Source organism: Passer domesticus, chromosome 17, assembly GCF_036417665.1.
Source record: "Passer domesticus isolate bPasDom1 chromosome 17, bPasDom1.hap1, whole genome shotgun sequence".
In the NCBI taxonomy this organism is placed as follows: domain Eukaryota; kingdom Metazoa; phylum Chordata; class Aves; order Passeriformes; family Passeridae; genus Passer; species Passer domesticus.
The window spans coordinates 7,976,178-7,996,784 of NC_087490.1; the positions used below are offsets into that span (position 1 = coordinate 7,976,178).

The following is a 20,607-nucleotide window of genomic DNA, read 5'->3' on the forward strand; positions in this document are numbered from 1 at the left end:
ACACTGGCAATGCATTGTGGTGATGCTGGATTTAATGGATTCCTTGGGGTCTTTGTACTCTTTCTGCAAACATTTCCTCCTCAGCCAGACATTTAGAAAGCACTGTATGTTTCCTCCACCCCTTTCCTGCTCTGCAAGCATGATTTTTATATAGATTTGATGGGTTTTGCTTAATGGTTTCTTCATGCCGTTTAAAGGATTTATATGCCATGGGTTAATACACATTAGTGTTGTCATGGATTTGTACCAAAAGAGCTTTTGTTCTCAGCCCTGGACTTTAGGAAGCCTCTTTGAGTAGCTCTCAAATGGTCTCCTGTATCTTGTTGGCAAACAAGCTCTTCTGATCCCTTCAACTCTGAGGTCAGACCCAAAAGTAACAGCACCTTATGATAATGCTGGGGTCCTGTTATGGGCAGCATGTCCTTAGGTGGGGGCTGCACTCTCCAGTTAGTGAAATGCTGGTAGCCAGCAGTGATTGCAGAGAAGCCAGGTAACTTAGGAAGGTGAATCTGTGCTTACCAGGATCTGCAGCCAAGTTCTTGAGGCCTCAACCCGTGGTAACATGCTCTTTCTCAAGAAGAGAGAAGTTGGCTGCCCACTTACCAGACAGACTCCATCTATTTTTCTTCTCTTCATTCTCATCTTGTTTTTCTCTTTCCTCTCCTCCCAAATGTTCATCTCTCTGCAGGGAGAGCATTAACTGGTGTGAGGAGTGCCAGCAATACTCCAAAGTGTGTCCTTCCTTTCATAGCCCTGCCTCAGTGCAGAGGAACATTTGCTTGCAGGTTGGGCGGTGATGTGCAGACCCATTAAGATTTGTCTGTTAGCTCATGACAGCACTTTAAGCTGTTTCTTCATGTAGAAAAGGAATACTGAGTGCTGGAGGGACTGAGTGAACCCAAAAGTTACAGATAGCGTTCAGAAAAGCTCGTATCTGTAGGAGTCATCCATGGTCTCCTTGCCTCGGGCAGCAGAGCTGAGATTCTCTTTCCTGTGCCACCTGCTGACAGATGCAAATGGCAACTGTGTAGAAATAGCCTGGGGAATAGAAATTTTATATTTCTGCTCCAGATCTTGCAGAAAAGCTTTTGGATGGTGATCAGGGATTAGCTACCCTTATCATCCATCTGTCCTTAGTGCAAAAACAAATCAAAGCCTTGCTCTGACCAGCCTTGTTCATAAACTGCAGGAGGGGCACTGCTCTGTAGTGGGCCAGCCTCAGGGATCCAGATGAAGATGATCTGCTGGGAAGATGATTGTTGTTCTTGGAGCCAGAGATATAGTCTGAGGCACTTCAGAGGGATCCTGTTAGATCCTGTATTCTTCCACTCCTCTGCCCCTGTCTGCCTGGGGTCATGCCCACGTCCTGGGTGTGGAACCATCTCTGATGCTGATAGTGAGGACAGGTGGCTTGCTCAATGCTAAATCCAAATCTGTGTCTTTTGGGTTATTTGATTTTTAAATTAAAAGATGTAAGACTACAGCTCCAAACCTTCCCCAAATTTTACACCTATAGCTCCTCTTCACATGCTCTGCAGAGGATCCCTGTGAAACTGAGTCCTCCTCTCCCAATTCTTGGTCATTCATTGTCTAATTTTTCAGCCTGGCTTAGTTAGAAGGTCCAGAGTTCTGGAGATGTGCCATGAAATCAGGAGCCCCTCAGAAGCCAGAGACTGACCAGGGCTGTGCAAATGGATGGAAAAAGGCTTGCAAAGTGGAGACAGTTTCTAGACAAAGGCAGCATGCAGTAATCCCTGAAGAGTAAATGGAAAACAGATTACGTTTGTTCTCAGATCTGTTCAATAATGGAGCAGCAGGCAGCTGCTGGCCTGCCTCCCCCGGGTCCCTGGCAGGAGCAGACAGCCACTACATTATTAATTGTCTGCTGCTGGCAGTCCAGTGGGACACAGCGGGGCTTCTGGAGAGGAGCCTGGTGCTTTGGGAAGCAGCCCCTTCCTCCTGCCTCCGGGGCTCTTTTAATAAATGTCTCTCTTCCCCTGAAAACTGCTCCTCATGGCATGGTGTCCACGTGGCTGTGGTCACAAGCACTGCTGCAGCCACAAGGCAGGGAGATCACCCAGTGTTCCTCATGCACTGTGGCACCTCCCCTGCCCTGGGCATCAGCTGCCACAGTGAAAGGGACAGGACAAAGCCAAGGCTTTAGCCTCGTCCTGTGCGGGGGAAACTGAGGCACAGTTACGCTGTCACACAGATTCAAACACCATGGATGTGCAACACACATCTTCTCGCAGTATTTCTTCTTGTTAGAGCTTGTCCTTGTCATTGGGAGGAAATCTGAGGATGGTCACTGTCACAGGTGGTTTTTTAGCAGGGATGCACCAAGTCCTCTTTTTTTTTCAGGCTTCCAGTTTTAAACTGGGAAGTGTTACCCTGCTCATGGCTCCAGGCCTCTGCCAGCCAATAGTTGATCTAAAGAGCTCTTTCTTAGGCTACTGTTTTCCCTCTTGTCACCAAGCTTTTCTGCTTCATCTTTTGCTCCCATGCCCAAAATTTAATCAACCACTTTGGCTGCACAGGTGATTCTTGGTCTGACCTGCAACGTGCTTGTGTCTTGAGTGAAGGACAATTTATTTCAAATCTCCAGTCTGTAATGAGCATTAATTGCTTCATCTGTTTATCTTGAAACAATTCCTGCTGATCTTCCAGCCAAGGAATGTGCCTTGGCCTCTGCCTTGATCTTTGTGGGAGCACTGGGTGCTCACCTGATTTAAAATCTTGTTTTAACCAAGCACATAAGTCACACAGAGGAGTCTGTGACCCCAACATGAGCTTAATTATTGAATTAAAGGTCAAAAGACACATTTGGTGACCTTCACATTGTGCTCCCCCCAAAAAAGAAAAAGCTTTACTAGGAGACATCCAAACAGAACAATGAAAAATTGTAGAAACTGGGAATGTTCTTTGGCTTTTTCTTTTCTTGTGTCCCTCTCTGCTTATGCACAGTCCCTGAGCTGATAACAGTGGTGTATTTGTGTGAGGAATTCTTAATTTCCCTTCCTGCTACTGCTTTATTTTCGTTTTTTTTTTTATTTGTACTTTTTCAATATAATATCGCCTCACAGTGGCTTGCTTGATAATTTTTGCATGAAATTCTGGAAGGTACCTCCTGTGAAAGCTGGCCTTCTTTCAAGAAACTGCCTTGTTCTGGTCTTTTTGTTTATTTTGTTTGTTATTTTTAAAGTGAAACCAACAAAAGAAAATGTTATCTTTTCCTCTAGCACTTGATGTAATTGGAATGTTGCTGTGTTCATAGTAGGGATGTGGACTGCCTTGGATTACAACTATACCCATGTGTATTTTTGACTGCTTCTCACCTAAGCAGTAGATCATATTTAGCAAACCACCCATGGATTTTTTTTTTTCCCCCAGCTGGAAAAAATAGTTTTCTTCTTCTGTCTTTTAAAATTGAGAATGTTTTCCCTCTGGACAGGGATTTTCTTTCATCGTTGTGCTCCTCTCTCATCATGAAGTGACAGAACATATCCTGCTGCCTTTAACAGAGCTGCAGCCAGAGGGAAATCTGCTGGGGATCCATGGAGAGAGGATTACACCAAAGAAAGGTGGTGGAGACCAAGTTATCAATGCCACCCTGGCAGCCTCAGAGGGGCAGGGCTTTGTCATCCAAGGGTTAAACCCCAAGGTGCAGGACACATCCCACCAGAACAGGACAGGCCAATATCCCTGTGTCCTTGAACACCTACAGGAGGTGTTGTGGCAGGAGAAAATCACACAGGGGCAACTCAGCACTCCAGACCTCAGGAATCTGGGAGTTACCAGACAAGATTTTATCTGCTCTTTATTTTTGTAAGTGGTTTTTTTCACTTGTTTCCTTGTTGTTGTGGTTTTTTTTTTTTTTTCTTTTTCCTCCAGTCTGCCATCAGTCTCTCGTGTCTGCAGCTTCCCTGCAATGGAAGGGGAAAGAGGATCACTGACACCACAAGGATGCTTGTGTTCTTGAAAGAGGTGTGCAAACCCATCAGTGTCCCTGAACCTGAAGGCTGGATGATCCATACTCCTTTTTATTCTTTACTGGTGGGGTGCAGAGTACAGAAATAAAAGTCAGAGCAGTTACACCCACTGAACAAAAATAATCTGCTTTTCTAATAAGCATTATATTAATGATATGGTAAGAAAGCAAGGGCTACTTATTATTTTCAGCTCTGCTCCCACCCTGAACAGATTTCTGGGCCCAAACAGGAACTTTTTATGAGCAAAAGAGATTTTTACACAGCTCCCAGTCAACCCAGTGATGGGGAAGGGAAGAAGGAGGCAGCTCAAATGCTCAGCCTAGTGCTGTGCATCTCCAGGGAGAAAGAGTTAAATGGAGATATGAGGGCTTGCCTTGCTTCACAAGGAAATAGTCTCTTTTATGTGTATCTTGCCTGTGTTGATATTTGAAAGCTATTTTGGGCCACAACAGCAAATTTAATCCACAGTTTGTTCTCTCTCTAAAGTATTGTACCGTAAAAACTCAGATCAATTTTGACAGCTCCAACTATTTAGATTGGAGAGGAAAGCCAAACAATGAATCACTCTGAATATTTACAGTTGAATTCATCCCAGGGTACCTGTACCCACCTCACTGAAATGAAAGCATTATCTGAGAGATGAGCAGAGCCTTGGAGGCTCCCAGCTGTTTTCCCAGCTTGCATGGAGTGGTGTATCCGGGGCTGGGATGTGGGGGGCAATCCAGGGCTGATGGTGCACAGGGGTTGATGAGTTCATAGTCCACACGCTCTCTTTGGGAGGCTTGGGGATTTATGCTGCACTTGATCTGCTGAGAGTCAAAGCACTTGAACTAGAGTAAATATAGCTTTCTCACTTCCCTGGAGCTGGCTGAAAATGTGGGAAAGTTGTGTTCACAAATAATTACACAGTAGTCAATTTTCAACGGTCCACAGGAAAAAAAAGTCACAACGAAAAAAGCTCTCACAGTAAGTTATTGAATGAATTCTCTTGGATATCTTATCATGTTATAGCCTGTGGCTATGACTTGATATGCAGGAATCAGTGTTCAATTCTCAGCTCTGGTCCCTTCTTCCTGTGGTCTTTACCCAGGGTGCTCCATTTTCCTCCTGTCTCAGCTGGAAAATCTCTTTTCAGGTTTTTGCCTGCTGCCCATCGCTGCAGCATCTTCCCCATTAAATTGATGGCAATTGAAAAGTCCTTTGCAGCTTTTATGGGCTTCATAATACTTCCTCACAGGGAACTCAGCAGTCTATATTGGCTATTGCTGTCATCCTCTGAAATACTGCTGTCATTCACATGTGTAAGGTCCCCAGTCCCAGAGGGGCTGCAGCCACTGTGCTAACTACAAATAAGTGCAGGGATTGCTCTGCTCTTCAAATGCAGCTGTGTCCTGAGTGTGGAGAAGGGGCTGCATGGCCAAGTTATCAGCAAACAGCTTTTTGTTAGTTTCTTGGAGGAGGTGACCAGCTGTTGGTCAGATACAGGAGGAACAATTAGTTTTACAGGTTTTCTACCCCTAAGGAGAGCAGGATATGGTGATGTACTGAGTTTTGGCTCTTAGGGCTGTATTAGGTGTTGTCTAGTTGGGTGTTTAGGTGTTGTGATTTGCTGTGTGAATTTTTTACTCTCCCAGCCTGTCCCCATGTGAGCCTCTTTGGGGTTACCTCTGTTTGTGTCCATCAGTGTCTCAGTGTGGCCCTCTGAGGTCCCTGATACCCCAGTACTTCTAAGCCCTGGCTTGAAACAGTTGTGTAAGATCCTTCCAACTCGTCTCCTGTGTGGCTGAAGGCACATCTGCCCACAAAGCAGGGATTAGAATGGTTAAACTGTGAACAGACAGCCTGTGGGATGGACAATAGCAGCAAAGCTCCTGGGTGCTTTTCCCTTAATCCAGTGCCTGCCTGCAAATGCCATGGATAGCACAGGCAGGACAAGGAGGAGCACAGCACTGTGAGGGAGAGGGAGAGTGGCAGCTCAGATGAAAGGAAACATGGGGGGGAATCCCTGAAAGCATGGCTGAATTACTGCTCTGCTTTTTCTGCACTCTTTATGTGGAGAGAGGGACTTGTTCAACTTCCTGGTGTTGGTGGTTTATAGGAGCTCAGGTCTCACCTCTGCTCTAAAGTGCCAGAAGGGAGACATATACACCTTACCAGGAAATCATAAAAAGCACCAATAAAGGTCCTGTCTCACACAGTGTGGGGGTGGGAGTGAGGGGAAGCATCAATGCACTGTGGGCTGAGCAGGGCTGAAGGGGTTTGGATGGGGAACAGGCAGGGTGTGATTCCACTCTGCAGAGGCTCTGTGGCAGTGCCAGCTCGAGGGTCAGGCTCACTGGAAGCAGTATTTGGGATGCCGGGGGTGGATGCTGCACAGCTGAATCTCCCCATGCCAACCACTGTGCCCCTGACAGCTGAGTGTGGAGGCAGTGGGAGATGCAGCCTCTCTTTCTCCTGTTTTTCAGGCTTGGAGCATCCCCACTCCTTCTAACAGGTTTGGGGTGGTGGGGAGAGAGTTTCTTGTCTGTCACAGCCTCAGCAAAGACAGCACATGAGCCTGGGACTCCGTGGCAGAAGCTGGTCCCCTTTCACCTTTCCACTTGCCCCAGTGCTGCATTCATGGGGATCCCAAGTGCTTTCCTGTGCCCTCCCAAAGGCAGCTGGAGAGAGGCAGAGAAGGGACAGACTTGTCACCGTCCCTGGGAGCCCTCCAGGCAGCACTGAAATGTGCACATGCCATCAGCAAAGGGCTTATTGCCTGGAGCAGGAGCAGGGCAGGACGGGAGCAGTCCCAGGGATGGATGTCCCCATGTCACAGTGCCTTGCAGGGTGGCACAGCTCCCTCACAATCTCACTGTGCCAGGCAGCTCCTCTGGGCAGTGCTCACTGATGCTGGCATTGCATCCAGGGAAGAGCCCTGCTGTGTGGAGAGTAAACAAAATGCTTAATTTACAGCCATTGATTTATGGTGCTGTTTGCTGAAATGATATTACAGTTGGCTGCAAACTGTTTTTCATCCTCTGATAGCGAGCTCCCATCACAACAGTGCTGCAGAAGCTCTTGCTGCCCACCGAGAGCGATGCCAGCAGGAGGCTGGGAAGTGCCAGCTGCAGCTGGAGAGGAGGGTCACAGCCTCAGCTGGCACAAGGCAGGGTAGCACTGCACCAGCTGGCATTTGCCCACGCCTGCTGTGCTGCACTGGAGGGGTCTGGTCCTTGCATTAGCACAATACACTTGCAGGCTGTGGACCACGAAAATTCAGTTTAACTCCTTTCTGTTGGTGGATATTGAGGGAAAAGAATTGTCCTAAATGCAAAGAAACCTGGAGGAAAAGGCATTTGTGTTTCTTTTGTTCAGTAGAGGTTCCCTTTCTAAGGTTCATGGAGGGACCTGCTTAGTCCATGCCTGTTCCTTGTTATGTATTTTCCAGTTTAGTCTGTCTATCACTGAGGGAAGGACTCCATGAGCAGCATTTTTTGTTTCTAGTGCCCTCATCACTGTGGAATCCTAAACCTCTCGTCCATCCTGTGCATACAAATTAAATAAAGAATAAAACCAACCCACTGTGTGTGGTTGGTGATCAAAGGTAGGGAGTTTGCAGCCCAACAGGCATTTAAAACAACAATTGAAATTCTCATTGATCTTTTATCATTGCTGGCTGAGCCTGCCAGCTCTCTGGAAAGCTGTGGTCTGTGTATTACATTTATTGTGGCTCCATTTGTGACAGCTTCTTGGAGAGAGGCAGGGAACTCGTGGGGCAAACACTGGATGGTGGCCAGAGGAAAGCAATACACACCAGGAAGATGCTACAGCTCATTCAGTGTAATTGTAGTGGCAGAAAAGCTTGCTGAGGTCGGTGATGAGAGATGACTTGGCAAACAAGTCCAATTTGGAGGCTGTTTCTTCTCCCTCTCCCTGCGTGGGCTTCGCCCAGGTGTGTGGATCTGTGAAATGTGCTCTTGTGTGACATGATGGATTTGCCCTGAATGGCTCTGTAATGGGATACCTTGGAGAAAAATGGCATTATCCTTTGAAGCACTCAAGGCTGGATTGCTCAGGGGAAGCCCTCGAGCTGCAGCTGCACTCACTGAGCATCCTCCAGGCAGGTGGGCACAGCCTCCCCTCCTGTGAGTGAAACTGGGGGCTGGCCAGTCAGACCCCCTGCCAGCAGAGCAAACTGGTGACAGCTCAGAGCCAACAACCCCAGCCCGGGGGTAACTGTGTTCTGCTGCCTTTTTATGGGTTTGGGTTTCACCCAAGAACTGCTGGAGAGTGACACCTGAGCATCAGGGTGTCCTTGGTGAGTGGAGGGGGGCAGGCAGACCCCTTCCCTTGCTGCCTGCCTGTTGCCTGCAGCCTGCACACTGTGCTGACTCCACGTGTGGGTGGATTTATCACCAGGGCAGGATGCTACCTTGGCATTTAGTCCTGCAAACCTCAGCTAGATAAATTACCTCATTGCCCGGCCCTGCCGGTGCTGCGCGGGGGAGCAGAGAGGCAGCAAATGTCTCTGTGCTGTCAGAAAGGGCTGCTGTGAGCCAGCACCAGCAGGACTCCAGAAAGTGCTGTCCCCTGGATGCCTTTCCCTCCCTGGGAGGCAGGTTCATTAGGTGGAGGAGCTTTGTGGCAGCAGGAGCCTGGCTGCTGCAGCAAGAGAATTGCCTGGCACTGGGCTGAGCCGTGCAGGCTGCTGCTCTTAAATCTCTGCCCTGTTAAACGGGATTGGCTTGTCTGAGAGCAGGCAAAATGCCCTCCTAGCACATGGGCATTAGTGAGAGAGGCTGAGGCTGCCAAGACATCATTGCTGATCATTAAGTGTGTTTATAAAGGCAAGGCCAGGAGCCAGGCAGGCCCTGCTGATCCAGCCCTGCTGCTGCTGCAGAGCCAGTGGCAGGGGATGCAGCCTGGGCACTTCTTCCCCCAGCTAGATTAATTTATAAACTAAAAAAGCCTGATGTGAGTCAGGCCTGAGCACTGACTGTGCTGGCAGCACTCCTCACTGAGCTCCTGGAGAGTGCTGGCTACCACCAGAGCAGGGACAAGGTCCTGGTGTCCTCACAGGGGACAAGGCTGCACTCGCAGCACCAGTGCCATGGCCCAGGGCAGCAGAGAGGAACCTTCAGCCAGTGCACAGATCCTCTGCCTGCCCACCATGATGCACAAAGTGCAAAGTTGTTTCTTATCTCTTGGAAAAAGCACTTGTTTCCCTCTGTGACTGGCAATGGAAATGAAAAGCTCCTTGGTGGGGAGGTAGCACGGCTCTGTGCTAACATCTGGGAGTGATGGATGGCACTCGCAGAAAAGGTGTCACAACCCATCACATGCCTGAGTCGTGACAACAAAGGGGCTGTTCTTCCATGCCTGTCTTCTCTGCTCTGGCAGTGCTTGCACACATCGTTCCTGAGGTTGAGATCATTCATGCTGGAATAACTTATAAAGCATCAGCGTACCACTGGGATTTCAACTTCTCTTTCTCTGCAGCCTTAAAAGGAAGGAGCTAAAGGCAGGATACACAAACTGATGAAAATTACTGATTTTATTCACTATTTTTACCACACTTTCCCCCCAGAATAAAATTGTATCTGGGTGATTTAATAATCTTGAAGTATTCTGGGTGGGGATGCTGAGCTGAAATGCAGTCAGCACTCAGCACTTTAGAGAACTGAGCTGTATTTCTGGTGTCTAGGGACTGGTTTGGGATTGTAACTTTAGCTGATTAGACAACTGGCTCCAACACATTGCTCCTACCTCATTTTCTTCACATTTTTCATAGCAATTTTTTTTCTGCAAGCAATATAGTGTAAGCAGGTTGTATTCTCCTGGATTCTATGGAGTGAACTTGCAGAAATTTTCCCATCCCCACCTGAGCAGTCAAGGGGGACAGTATTTGCTGTATTAGAGCATCTGGGGGTGGAATGGGGCCGAACATCTTTCCTGGCAAAGTTAATTTCTTCTGGTGGAGCCTTGTGGGATGCCAGGATCTAAATAAAGCTTCAGATCTCCTAATGTACATTAAAATAAACACAAAAAATAAACTCAGGGACTGGTGTCTCTTAGGCCGAGCTGGATGGTAAATTTTGAGCAAGTGGGCTAGCAAGTCAAGAATCCAAGACAGGAGACCAGCCCACCTTCATGGCTCCCAGCCCAAACCTAAGCTGTCATTTCCTCAATCCTCTTGCAAGTGCTCTGTTCTGTCACTGCCTCTGCTGCTGAGCTGTGTTAAATGCTGCTGCTTCAGAGTGAATGGCTTGGCCTCTGCAGGGGGCAGGTAAAATATATGTTCTTCAAGAGATACTTGCTGCCAGCCACCTTCCCTGAAGGTGGACATTTGTTATTATCCCAGGAAGGTGAAGGATGTGCTGCTGAGGGATGTAATTCACCCCAGCAGAAGCCTCCTGCCAGAGCCCTCATCCGTTGCTGTGGCACAGGAACAGGCACAGATGAGGAGGCTGAACCCTCAGCCCCTTCTGGGTGGCATCAAAACGGGGCAGTGCTGGCACTGGCTGAGGGGATGGGAGCCTCAGTCTGCCTGGCATGGCTGGTTCTCAGAGGACCCCTGCTGTCACTGCAGGGACTTGTCAGCATGGTGGCAACTGAAAACCTTGAGGACAGGTTTCATTGGGACCATTCCTGTATGTCTGAATTGCATTTTAAAGTGTGGCTTAAGTGAATAACATCAGCACTCCCGCTCCACCATAATCTCTGTGTCTGCTTGATTAGTGGATAGGAAAACAATTAACTAGGAGATCATTTCTGATCATATGGGGCTTGTTGTTGTTGTTGTTGTTGTTTTTGGTTTTGGTTTTTTTTCCTTCCCAAAAGTCTGAGCCTGTAGATTATCCTGGCTCTCTCAAGGGCAAGCAGTTTCTGATGTCCTTGAGAGTAAATGCCAAACTGCTCAGGCTTGGCTGCAGCACTGGCTTTATTTGCCAAGGACTTCAGAGCATGCCTGAAGAACAGAGAAGAGGGAAGAGGGAAAACAGACAAGTAATTCTGACACACTTTAGTATTCCTGGCGGTGCTGCTGCCATCAGCTGTTCTATCAGCTTTCACAGCCCATGCTATAATTAAGATCTGTCAACACTGATAAAAGGGAGAACATTCAGTCAACTAATTAAGTATCGCTTTAATACTCTAATATTTAAATTCAGGTTCCTAAATCAGCAGAATAATAAAATGTTTTATGTCTGCTTAAATGGCAAGGGAACAGGATGTGAATATCTCAATAGTGGATTTAATTATCAATCTGCCTTTCCCCCATGGAGCAGAGGAGGTCTCGGTGCTGGTGCAGCAGATCCAGGATCCCTGGCAGCTGTGGGAGGAGAGTGCAGAGCTGGCTGGAGAGGGGCTGCAGGGAGCTGGGGAACCCCTGCAGCATGGCTGGGGGGCCAGGGCTTACAGCCAGCCTGGCTGGGATGCAGGTGTTGAGTGTTGAGAGATGTCCTTCCCAAATGTGCCAGGGCTGGGGATGGCTCTGCATGCTGAGGAGGAGGTAGTGAGACACCGGGCATCTGGAGCTGGGATGCTTTGGTGTGTTGTCCATGGCTCCAGATATGTGAAAAGAGCTGAGAAGGGTGCAGATATTAAGCTGAGCAAATGCTTCAGCAGGCCTGGCTTCAATATTACCTTTCCTTTGTCCTTTTTGTATTAGCTTGCTGTGAATATTTTAGTGAGCACGTTTACTGGCAGGAGTGTGTTCATGTGGAAGGGAAATATTTGTTCAATTAATCTCCAAGAGGACTGCAAACTGAGATATTTGAAGTATTTGCAGTAGAAACTTGATGGTGACTGCTGCACTCATCCTGGCAAGGAGCACAGGCAGCTCATGAGCACCATTAAACTGAGCAGGGGAATTGGGGCTGTTGTGGGGGGCTGCTGGGGAGCTCTGGCCAGGCAAGGATGCAGGACCTGGAGTTCTTTTAAGATGTAAAGTTATTCTCAGAAATTACATGGCATGGAAAATGGCTGGGTGGGGGAAATCAATTTGGAAAATCCAGCTTTGTTCACACATAATTTGCAAACTGGAAAAGAGGTGAAATTCATCACGGAAATGAATCGTTACAAATGATTTGTTCAGCTGTTGTAGGGAGACGATTTATGAATATTGATCTATTTGTAATTGTGAATAACTCCCTGTGGAAGCTGTGTGCTGCAGAAGTGTTGGGTATCTGAAATCAACTGAGAAAGTGCATTTTTTAAACATTGCAGTTACTCCAAAAGGCTTTAGTCAAGATTGCAGCCTCCTTGTGCTGTTATTTGTAGAGGTTGCTGTAGGAATGAATGCTTGGCCAAAGAGTTTTCAGAAATTACCCTGACTTCCATTTTCCAGCAGGGCCCCTGGAATACAAAATTACTTGCCCAAGATCAATTAAAGTCTGTAGCAGACTTTGGAAAGAACCATAGTTTATTTTGGTTTGCTTTGGTTTGTGAGATATAGTCCCAGAGCAGGAATTATTGGCATGTCTGCTGCAGAAACCCAGCTTTGCAAAACTGAGGATTTTTATTGGAATGCTTGAGTTTTGAGGAGGTGGTGTGAAATCCTGTGTAATTCCCTTGCTCTGCAGGAAATGGAGTGTGGGTCACCCCCAACAGGCAGCTCAGCTGCCAGGGAAGTGTGGGAAGGTGGGATGGATGCATCTCACCCAGAGGACAGGCATGGGCACAGGCAGGAGGGATTTTGAACTGAGCAGCAAAGGAGAAAGCATCTCTGGAGCAGAACTGCCACAGGGGATTCCCAGCACAGCACAGGTGTGCAGCTCGAGGGCTGTTACCCTTTCTCCTTTCACGATTATTCTCTGGTGCCCTTACCCTGTGACTCTGCACCGTGCTTTAGAGCAGGTGATTTTCTGCTGTGCTGCCCAGTCCTGAGCATGCCACTTGCTAAGTGAAAAGGGATGACTAGCAAAAATATGGATTATTTGTTTTAAAAGAGAGAAATGTGGCAATTTTTTATACCCTGCAGTTCCTTCCTGACAACTCATCCTCCTGCATCACATTGCAGTGAGTGACAGCAACCAGAGGCTATTCATAAGGGTGGCATCTCCACATGTAATAATCATAATTACATGAAATAATAACTATCTAAAGGGCAGCACAGTGAGTGACAAGCCAGAGAATATACCTTGACACCTGCCAAAGATGTACTAAACACACAGAGAAATTTTCCCCAGGATCCTGTCACTTTGTCAACTAACAGAACCAGCCAGAGTTAATAAAATTACTCCAACAAAGTCAGGCAGGGCTTTTTCCCTTGCTGTCAGAGCCTCAGGTTCACAGGTTCACAGGTTCACAGAATCATTGAGGAGCCTGCTCTAGGTCTGGAAATGATCTTGTCATTACTATTTCTGGCTGTAATTAATTGGAGAAGTTTCTCTTCATGGAGTTTAATCCGATAATTATCAAAGATAATAACTGATAAAGTGCAGGTGGCAGCAGGCTTGAGGGACCTGGCTAAAAAACCCCCAAAACCTGGAAAGGTTTGACATTTCCTTTGCTACCATAGCTTCTGATATTTTATTCTACCTGTGTGTAAGGGCTGAACCCTGGGATGTGGAGTCCTGCGTGGCAGCTGATAACACTTGCAGACTTTATCCTGAGGAGCAGCAGCAGGTGATCTTATAGTGTGTAGTGTCTAATCCTTTGTGTAAAGCAAACATGGAAATTATTAGGACAAACCTTCCTCCCTGATAAAATGGTTATGGAAAGGGGGATAGGAGTGGGAAAGGTATAATGTGTGTAGATAAAACATGGACCACTCCAGCTAGAGTTAAGGGTATTGTATCCCCCCTATATTTAAAAAGAATCATCTGCAAATTATCCCAATTAAAATGAAACAAAACCTGTTTGCTGAGTGCTGGCCTTCTTGCCCAAGCTCCCTGGCTTGTGTTGTGGGTGGGTTTGGAACAGATATTCCCAATCACAAATATCTGACAAGACTCAGAGCCCTGGAGGTGGGACTGTGCTTCCCTTGCAGAGCGTGGGGAGCACTGCAGGAATGGAAGATGCAGGGCTAGTTTTTGCAAGGCTCGTTATAATTAGATTATGTGCATTCTGAGTGTCTCTTTAGTGCTGTTCTCAGACACTTAAATAACAATTAGGATTGGTGGCAGGGCTATTTTTGTTCGCTGTGGTTGTGAGATGTGGTGTTTGAGCGTGTGTTACACCGCCTGACACAGTCCTTCATTTCCCTGGTTTCCTGTGTGCCCAACCTTGGCCTGTTTTTAGGGACAAGGAGCAGCAGCAGTGTCCCTGCAGCACAAAGAGAGAGGCACCTGTGTCCCTAATGTGGGTGTCAGACATCTCAGCTGTGGCACAGCACACGGGATGAAGTTCCTGTGAGAGGTTTATTTATACTCCTGGCGGGATGCACCAGTGGTTTCCATGGGAATGGCAAGGGCTGCACAGTAGGATGGCTGCTCTTACTGCACATGATAGAGAGCTAATGGGGAGGGCTGCAGCCTCCCTGTGCCCTCATTAATCCAGCCCCCTGCCAGCTTCCCAGCCCTCCATCCCCTGCTCCAGCCCTGATGGGCAGGTCATGGGGCATGAGGTGAGAGGTGCCATTTTTAGGAAACAAAAGCCTGTTGCCGTGGCAGTGAAGGGGTAAAAATAAATTTTCAGTGCACTCTTTTTGGGGGTTGTTATTATTTTGGAGAGTAGAGGCAAGGAGGGTTTATTTGTTCAGTTTTATTCCTGCAATGAAAATTCTGTGGGGAAAAGCAGAACTGCAAGGGGAGTTTGCTTCGTTATCCCTGGGTCTTGCTGCTGTGTGGCTGCCAAGAAAACCAGGGGAGAGCACAGGTGAATTTGGCATCAACTGCCATGTGCTGGTGGAAATTGTTTGTCCTCTAGAGGAGCAGCTGCTGGCCAAATCCTGCTCCAGGGCCAAATTCCCTGCAGGCATTTCCCAAGTCTGTAGCACAATCTGCCCCATGCCTGGTTTTGCAGGAAAGGCATCCTAGAGGAAAGAAGTGGCCACAAGCTGGACAGTTCCTGCATCCCTCCTCTACATGCAGTGGCTGTAACACCTCTCCTCTTGGTCCTTGGAGCTTTGGAGGGAAAGTGCAAAATTCACCCTCCTTGCAGCCAGACACCATCCACAGCTCAGGCTGGGCTCCATGGAGGGCTTGGGGAGGCTGCACCTCACCCACTCAGGAGCAGAGCCCTCCTGACAAGGGGGAGCTGCAACCTCAGTTTTCCTTGGATAGCCCTGGGGGCCTCTAAAGCTCAGCATCCCCGAGATGGTGTCAGCCAGAAACAAAATCTCAATTAGCCCCATTTTCTTGGAGGAAGGGGATTTCTGGGAGCGTGTGGGTTTCCTGGAGCCTCTGAGTGCCATCTGCTGGGCGAGGGGCTTTGGTCTGGGGGCTGTGGCTGCAGAGAAAACATCCACGGGGAAACAGAGATTGGCAGGGAGAGGCCAAGGGCCGTTAATAATACAGTAGGTAGGGGAAAGCAGAGGATAGAACACACCAAAAATTGCATTCCGACAACATAGATGACAGTTATTTTGATTTGTAAATGTCTACCTAGTTGGAAAAGCTGCCATAAATAATACCCAGCTGTCAGGCTGTCCTGATCCACAGGCTGTGTGCTCAGGCGTGGTACTGATGGGGGCTATATTTTTCTCAGTGTATGTACAGGATAAACACACACTCTGCCTGCACATGTTTGTCATTGAGAAATCCCTGCTGCACCTGCCGTGTTCAGTCACTTGAGTCTTCAGAGGCAGCGCGTTGTTGAATTTCATTTTTTTTCCTTATATAATTTTCCTTCTTTTCCCTCATCTAAGGCAAGAAAATTCCTCATCCCACGGCTCTGCTTCTGTTGGAACACAAATTGGCTGCTTGCTTTGGCTGTGCTGGAGCAGGTGGCAATCTCTGGGTACCCAGTGCTGCACTGCACCACTCATTTCTTCTCCCCAGGCTGGGGAAGCACATAAACCTGAGCCATTTCCAGGTACTTGGCTCCTGCCAAGATTTCACCTGGTTTTTGGATAAACAGAGCACTTCAGGGCTATCAATATTTATGGATTAATGTGTTTGAAGGGCGAGAGGGAGCGTTTATCATTATCCACTCTCCCCAGTGCAGGCTGTGGAACAGCCCCAGCCCACCTGCAGCCCAGCTCTCCACCAGAGCCTGTAGGCAGTGCAAACAAAACCTTCCTTGCTGTTGATCTCAGCTGCTGTTTGGTGTATTGGCATCAATTCCTTGATTTGAGCAGGAACCAGTGACAAGGACAAGTGTTTCCTCAGGTGGGGTTTGCCTGAACTTAAGCTTGCTGTCCCTTGATGTGATGAAGGCAAGCTGCCTCCCTGCAGGAGCTGCCCACAAACACCCATCAAATGCTGCTCAGAACTGCCAAGTTTTTTCTCAGGGAGCAGTAGCAACCTGCAACCAAAACAAGGCTTCTGTCCAACAGCATCATGGGCTCCTGAAATTGCCTCCTGAAGGTGCTGGATTTGTGTTCAGGTAGTGGGTGAGAAGGAAGAGATGGTAAGGAGGTTTTTTGCTTTCCCCCATCAGCTCTGAAAATGCTTAGGAACAAGCGCAGTACCCTGAGAGAGTCACCTTAGCTCAGCTGTGTCCTGCGTTTAGAATCCCATAAATAAGTAGCTGAAAAGTCACCTGAAGGTTTGGGAAACCTTTGGGGGCAGCCCTGGATAGATTTATAGCTTCCTGTCAAGAACCACATGAGATTCATTGCTTTGTGTGGCTTTGCTTGGATATTTGACTGAATTCTGCTTTGCATTCTGGGCTCAGACAGATTTGCAAGAGAAATCAGGGGCAGACAAAGTCTGCAGCTTGAACTGAGCACAAAGTTCACATACCCTGGGGAAGCAAAGCTTCTGGGTGTTTTGAACAGCTGTGACCTCCAGACTTAGAAGGAAATTTCCCTGTTGAAGATGCACAAATCCTCCATCCTTCATTCTAGGTGCAAACTGCTACCAGTAAATTCCACATGCTGAAAATGCATATTGCACTGTGGTTGTGTTGTGTTTTGTGCCCTGTTTCAGCTGGCCAGCCCTCCTGGGATCACCAAGCAGAATTTGCTGTTAAATCATAGTGCTTTTGTATTTCCTTTGCCCCGTGACTGATGTGTCTCATCGTGTCACAGAACTATATATAGCCTCTCCCTGCCAGCCCATGGAGTGGCTGCTGCTGGCTGTGTCACCTCAGGTCGGGTTAATTAACCCTGACATCATCCATTTTCATGGACAGAGATCCCATTCCCTGCTGCTTGTCAACAGAAGCAGCTCAGGGGTGAGTGCAGGCGGGAGGTGCTGGGGAGGCTGTGTAAACACCATCGCTCCGCACCGAGCCAAGGCATTTCCAGTGCCTGCTTAAAAGAGCAGAAGCCAACTTTCATCCCCTTGTTTTTCTTAGGGCTTAGCAAGGAACCAGTAAGTTTGCAGCAGCTCTGATTACAAATATTTGCTCTTTTCTTTGGCCCCTGATGACTCTGCTGTTGGCTTGGTGACAGCGTCTCTGCAGTGCCGGTGCTCCAGAGCTTGGCTGGGCTCTCCCAGGGCCAAGCTGTCCCCAGTGTAGGAGCAACAAGGCTGGGATTCCCTTTGTAGAGCTGATTTGGGTGCAGTGTCAGCCAGGGAACAGGGGCTGAGGAGCCTGGAGCAGCTCCAGCCTCCAGCTCTGACAGGCTGTAATTGCTCTCCAAAGCTCCTGCAAGGGTTAAGGACAAGGAGCAGCTCCAGCTCTGTAACAACCCTTTGTCAGTAGGATCCCTCCCTGCAGCACTGCTGCTGTGCCTCGTGGGTCACAATTGTTCAAACTTGTGCTGCTCATCTCTCCTGGCACTGAGTGGCCTCTTTTGAGAGCAAAAGAAAAGCTGTGCAGTTACAAGGGGAGCTCAGGCAGCTGGGGCTGGGGTTTAGATCTGGATTGGTTTGCTGAGTTGGCCCTGGCTTGCCTGGCTGACCTTGGGATAACTCCCGTAGCTGACCCTGCTCTAGCATTACTAAGCTGTAGCTTCAGACTTTCAAAAAATAAGCTCTTTTTCTTTTTTTTTCTTTTTTTTTTTTTAATTTGGAGCTCTTATTAATGGAAGCACAAGGGCTTCCGTTTTATTAGAAAATACTGCTGAAGGATGGCAGGGGAAGAGAGCATGAGAGATTAAGTCTACTCATGGACTGGATCAGAGTATGATATTTTGTCTCCCACTGTGCTACCAGCTGTATTAGACAAAAATGTCAGAAATCCTGCAGCAGGCAATTAGAGCCCGATGTGGGCTGCTGCTGCCTGACCTCGGGTAGCCTGTGCTTGCTTTCTGTCTTGAAACAAGGAGTCTTTCTCCCAAAGCCCTTTGCCTTATGCTGGCTCATTAGAAGTCTGCACTGCCTTTGTGTCCCTCAGTATGACCCATGGAAAAGCTGGGGCTGGTGGGGAGAAGGAGAGAGCTAAGCAGTGCTGCTGGGCTGGCCCTTGGAGAGCACGGGCTGGTGTCAGCTCAGAGCACTCCCCTTACTGTGCCTCAGCAGCATCTTCCTTTTCCTCAGGCTGCTGCACATGAGATTTATTCCTCCAGCCTCCATGGTATGCATTAACTCTGCATTTTTTTGGCTGGAATATCATTTTGCTACTTCATGCTAATATTTTGTGAACTTCACCATGCTATTTTTCTTTGATTTCTTTTTGCAACACTTTCCATTCTGGAATGATTCAAACTTAATTCATGTGCCATTTGTTCTGTGCACTACTTTCAGCACATTAATAAAAATAATTTAAATTGTGTTAGGCTCCAGACAAATCCCTGTAGTATCCCCTGAGTATCTCCCTTCAAGCTGATGCATTTCTAGTCCTTATTTTTCCTTTGTTCCTTGTGCTTAAGGCAGTTTTATACAGGGATGGAGGTTTGTGTAACTGAGCCAAACTGGAAGCTGATGAGCAATAAAAAATTGCTCTGCATTTTTGAAGAGAGGAGTAGAGTAAAATAGCTTAAGGTAAAAACAGCCACGAGGAGAGGGGCTGGCTCACGCTGCAGTCACTGAGTACCAGAGGCCAGTCCAACACAGTTCTGTCCCTTTTCTGCTGGGTCCATGTCCACATGTCCATGAAGGAGGGCAGGGAGCCACTGAGCCTGAGCCACCATCAACCCTGAGCGTGGAGAAGTGCATTTTTCAATCAGCATGTTTTCTTTATTTTTACAATGTACTTCACAGAAAACCATTACACCTAATTTGTTCTGGATTACTACACAAACAGCGTCCAGATATCACTTGTCACCTTGGGAATAGCAGATGATACACAACAAACCAGCAGCAGCGTGCTGGGGCTGAAGAGCCTCATGCTTGTATGTTTTGTCTTCTTTTTGTTTCTAAATGTGACTTGCAGAATAAAAACACACAGATTTTAAGCAAGCACTTCCTTGCACAGATCTGTTTTGATTTAAAACATTAAGTGTGTTCCTTTAGCGGATCAACGTTATTTTGCTGCTCTTCTGATGTAGTGCCAGTAGTGTTTATTTTTTTAGCTGAAATTATTTCCTCAGCAGATTTGCTTTTGAAAGGACATATCTTGTTTAAACCCAAGCTCATCTAGCTACTGTTCTCTTCTGGTAGATATTCTTGTAGATAGGGAACAATATTATTGGAAGGCAAATGCTCATTTTCAAGCCATCTTAGAAGTACATCAAAATCTGTATGAATGAGGCTTGAAGCAAATGAACTTTAAAATCCTGGGTTTGATTATCTCAGAGAATTCCTGCTGAAACTAGTAAGGCAGCATCATGCAAAAGACATTGCAGGCTCAATGTTACCAAGTATTAATTATTGTTATCTCTTTGCTAGCTGATAGCAATGGCTGGAGCCCTGCAATTTAGCTTTCCATCAGAAAGAATGGTATTGGAACTCAACTGGAAAATAAAACTCAATATAAACATACCAGACCTGAAACAAAAGCTGTCGTGGTGCACTGTGGCTCCTTCCCCAAGCCACAGCCTGGTGTGCCTCTGCTTTAAAGTGGCTTTAAACCCACCCAGGGAGCAAAGTGCTGCTGCTGCCCTGGGAGAACCTCTCCTTGGGCTGCTGGGGGTGAGGGGAGGCCAGAGGGTGGGCAACTGCAAAGTTTCAGGTGTCTTTTCAAGTCTGCCGTGTGCATCTTGGATGACTTTGTACAACAGTGACATCTGGTGATACCCATCAATATTTACTGTTTCACTCTGCTTTTCAAGAGGGTGGAGTTAAAGTCTGCAAATTCCTTATTGCTTGAGAAATCAGTTGGAGCAGACACTTGGCTGGGCTGCTCCTAGCAGGCAGCTTGCCCTGTTTTTGGCTTGGGAATGTGGGTGCTTCTTGGGCAAGGGCCATTGGAGGTGATAACATACCTTTCCTCTTTCCTAACTCGGTATGGCCTTGCCTTGCTGCTTGGTTTGCAACAGGGATGTGATCTGGGGCAAAGGATCTATTTCCACCAAATGGTGCTGGAGAATGTTTACTGACCCTTCTGTCCACTTTTGGAAGTCTATTTGCCACAGAGGTGTATATTTCCTCTTTTCCTCCTTCCTTGCCAGTATTTGTGCAAATTAAAACAGTTTTAAAACAAAAAGGTTTCTATGGGTTTACTCAAATATGTGAATTATAGGAAAGAAATCAGATTATTCTCC

At 47.4% G+C, this 20,607-nt stretch overlaps 2 long non-coding RNA genes across 5 annotated transcripts in view; one reads left to right on the plus strand and one right to left on the minus strand.

Annotated features, from left to right (window-relative positions):
- LOC135282685 (uncharacterized) overlaps positions 1-20,607 on the plus strand; it is a 202,441-nt gene that overhangs the window by 19,541 nt on the left and 162,293 nt on the right. The window contains exons 2-3 of one of the 4 annotated variants that reach the window (XR_010348749.1): positions 3,452-3,581; positions 3,892-3,984. The exons of 2 other annotated variants lie outside the window; for them this stretch is intronic. This is a non-coding gene — a long non-coding RNA (uncharacterized LOC135282685). The remainder of the gene's footprint in view (positions 1-3,451; positions 3,582-3,891; positions 3,985-20,607) is intronic. One more of the 4 variants, XR_010348747.1, reaches the window with a different exon arrangement.
- On the minus strand, positions 3,816-6,231 carry LOC135282686 (uncharacterized). Its single transcript, XR_010348751.1, has 3 exons — positions 5,655-6,231; positions 4,600-4,857; positions 3,816-3,923 (listed from the first exon to the last, which is right to left on the minus strand). It is a non-coding gene; the product is annotated as an uncharacterized LOC135282686 (long non-coding RNA).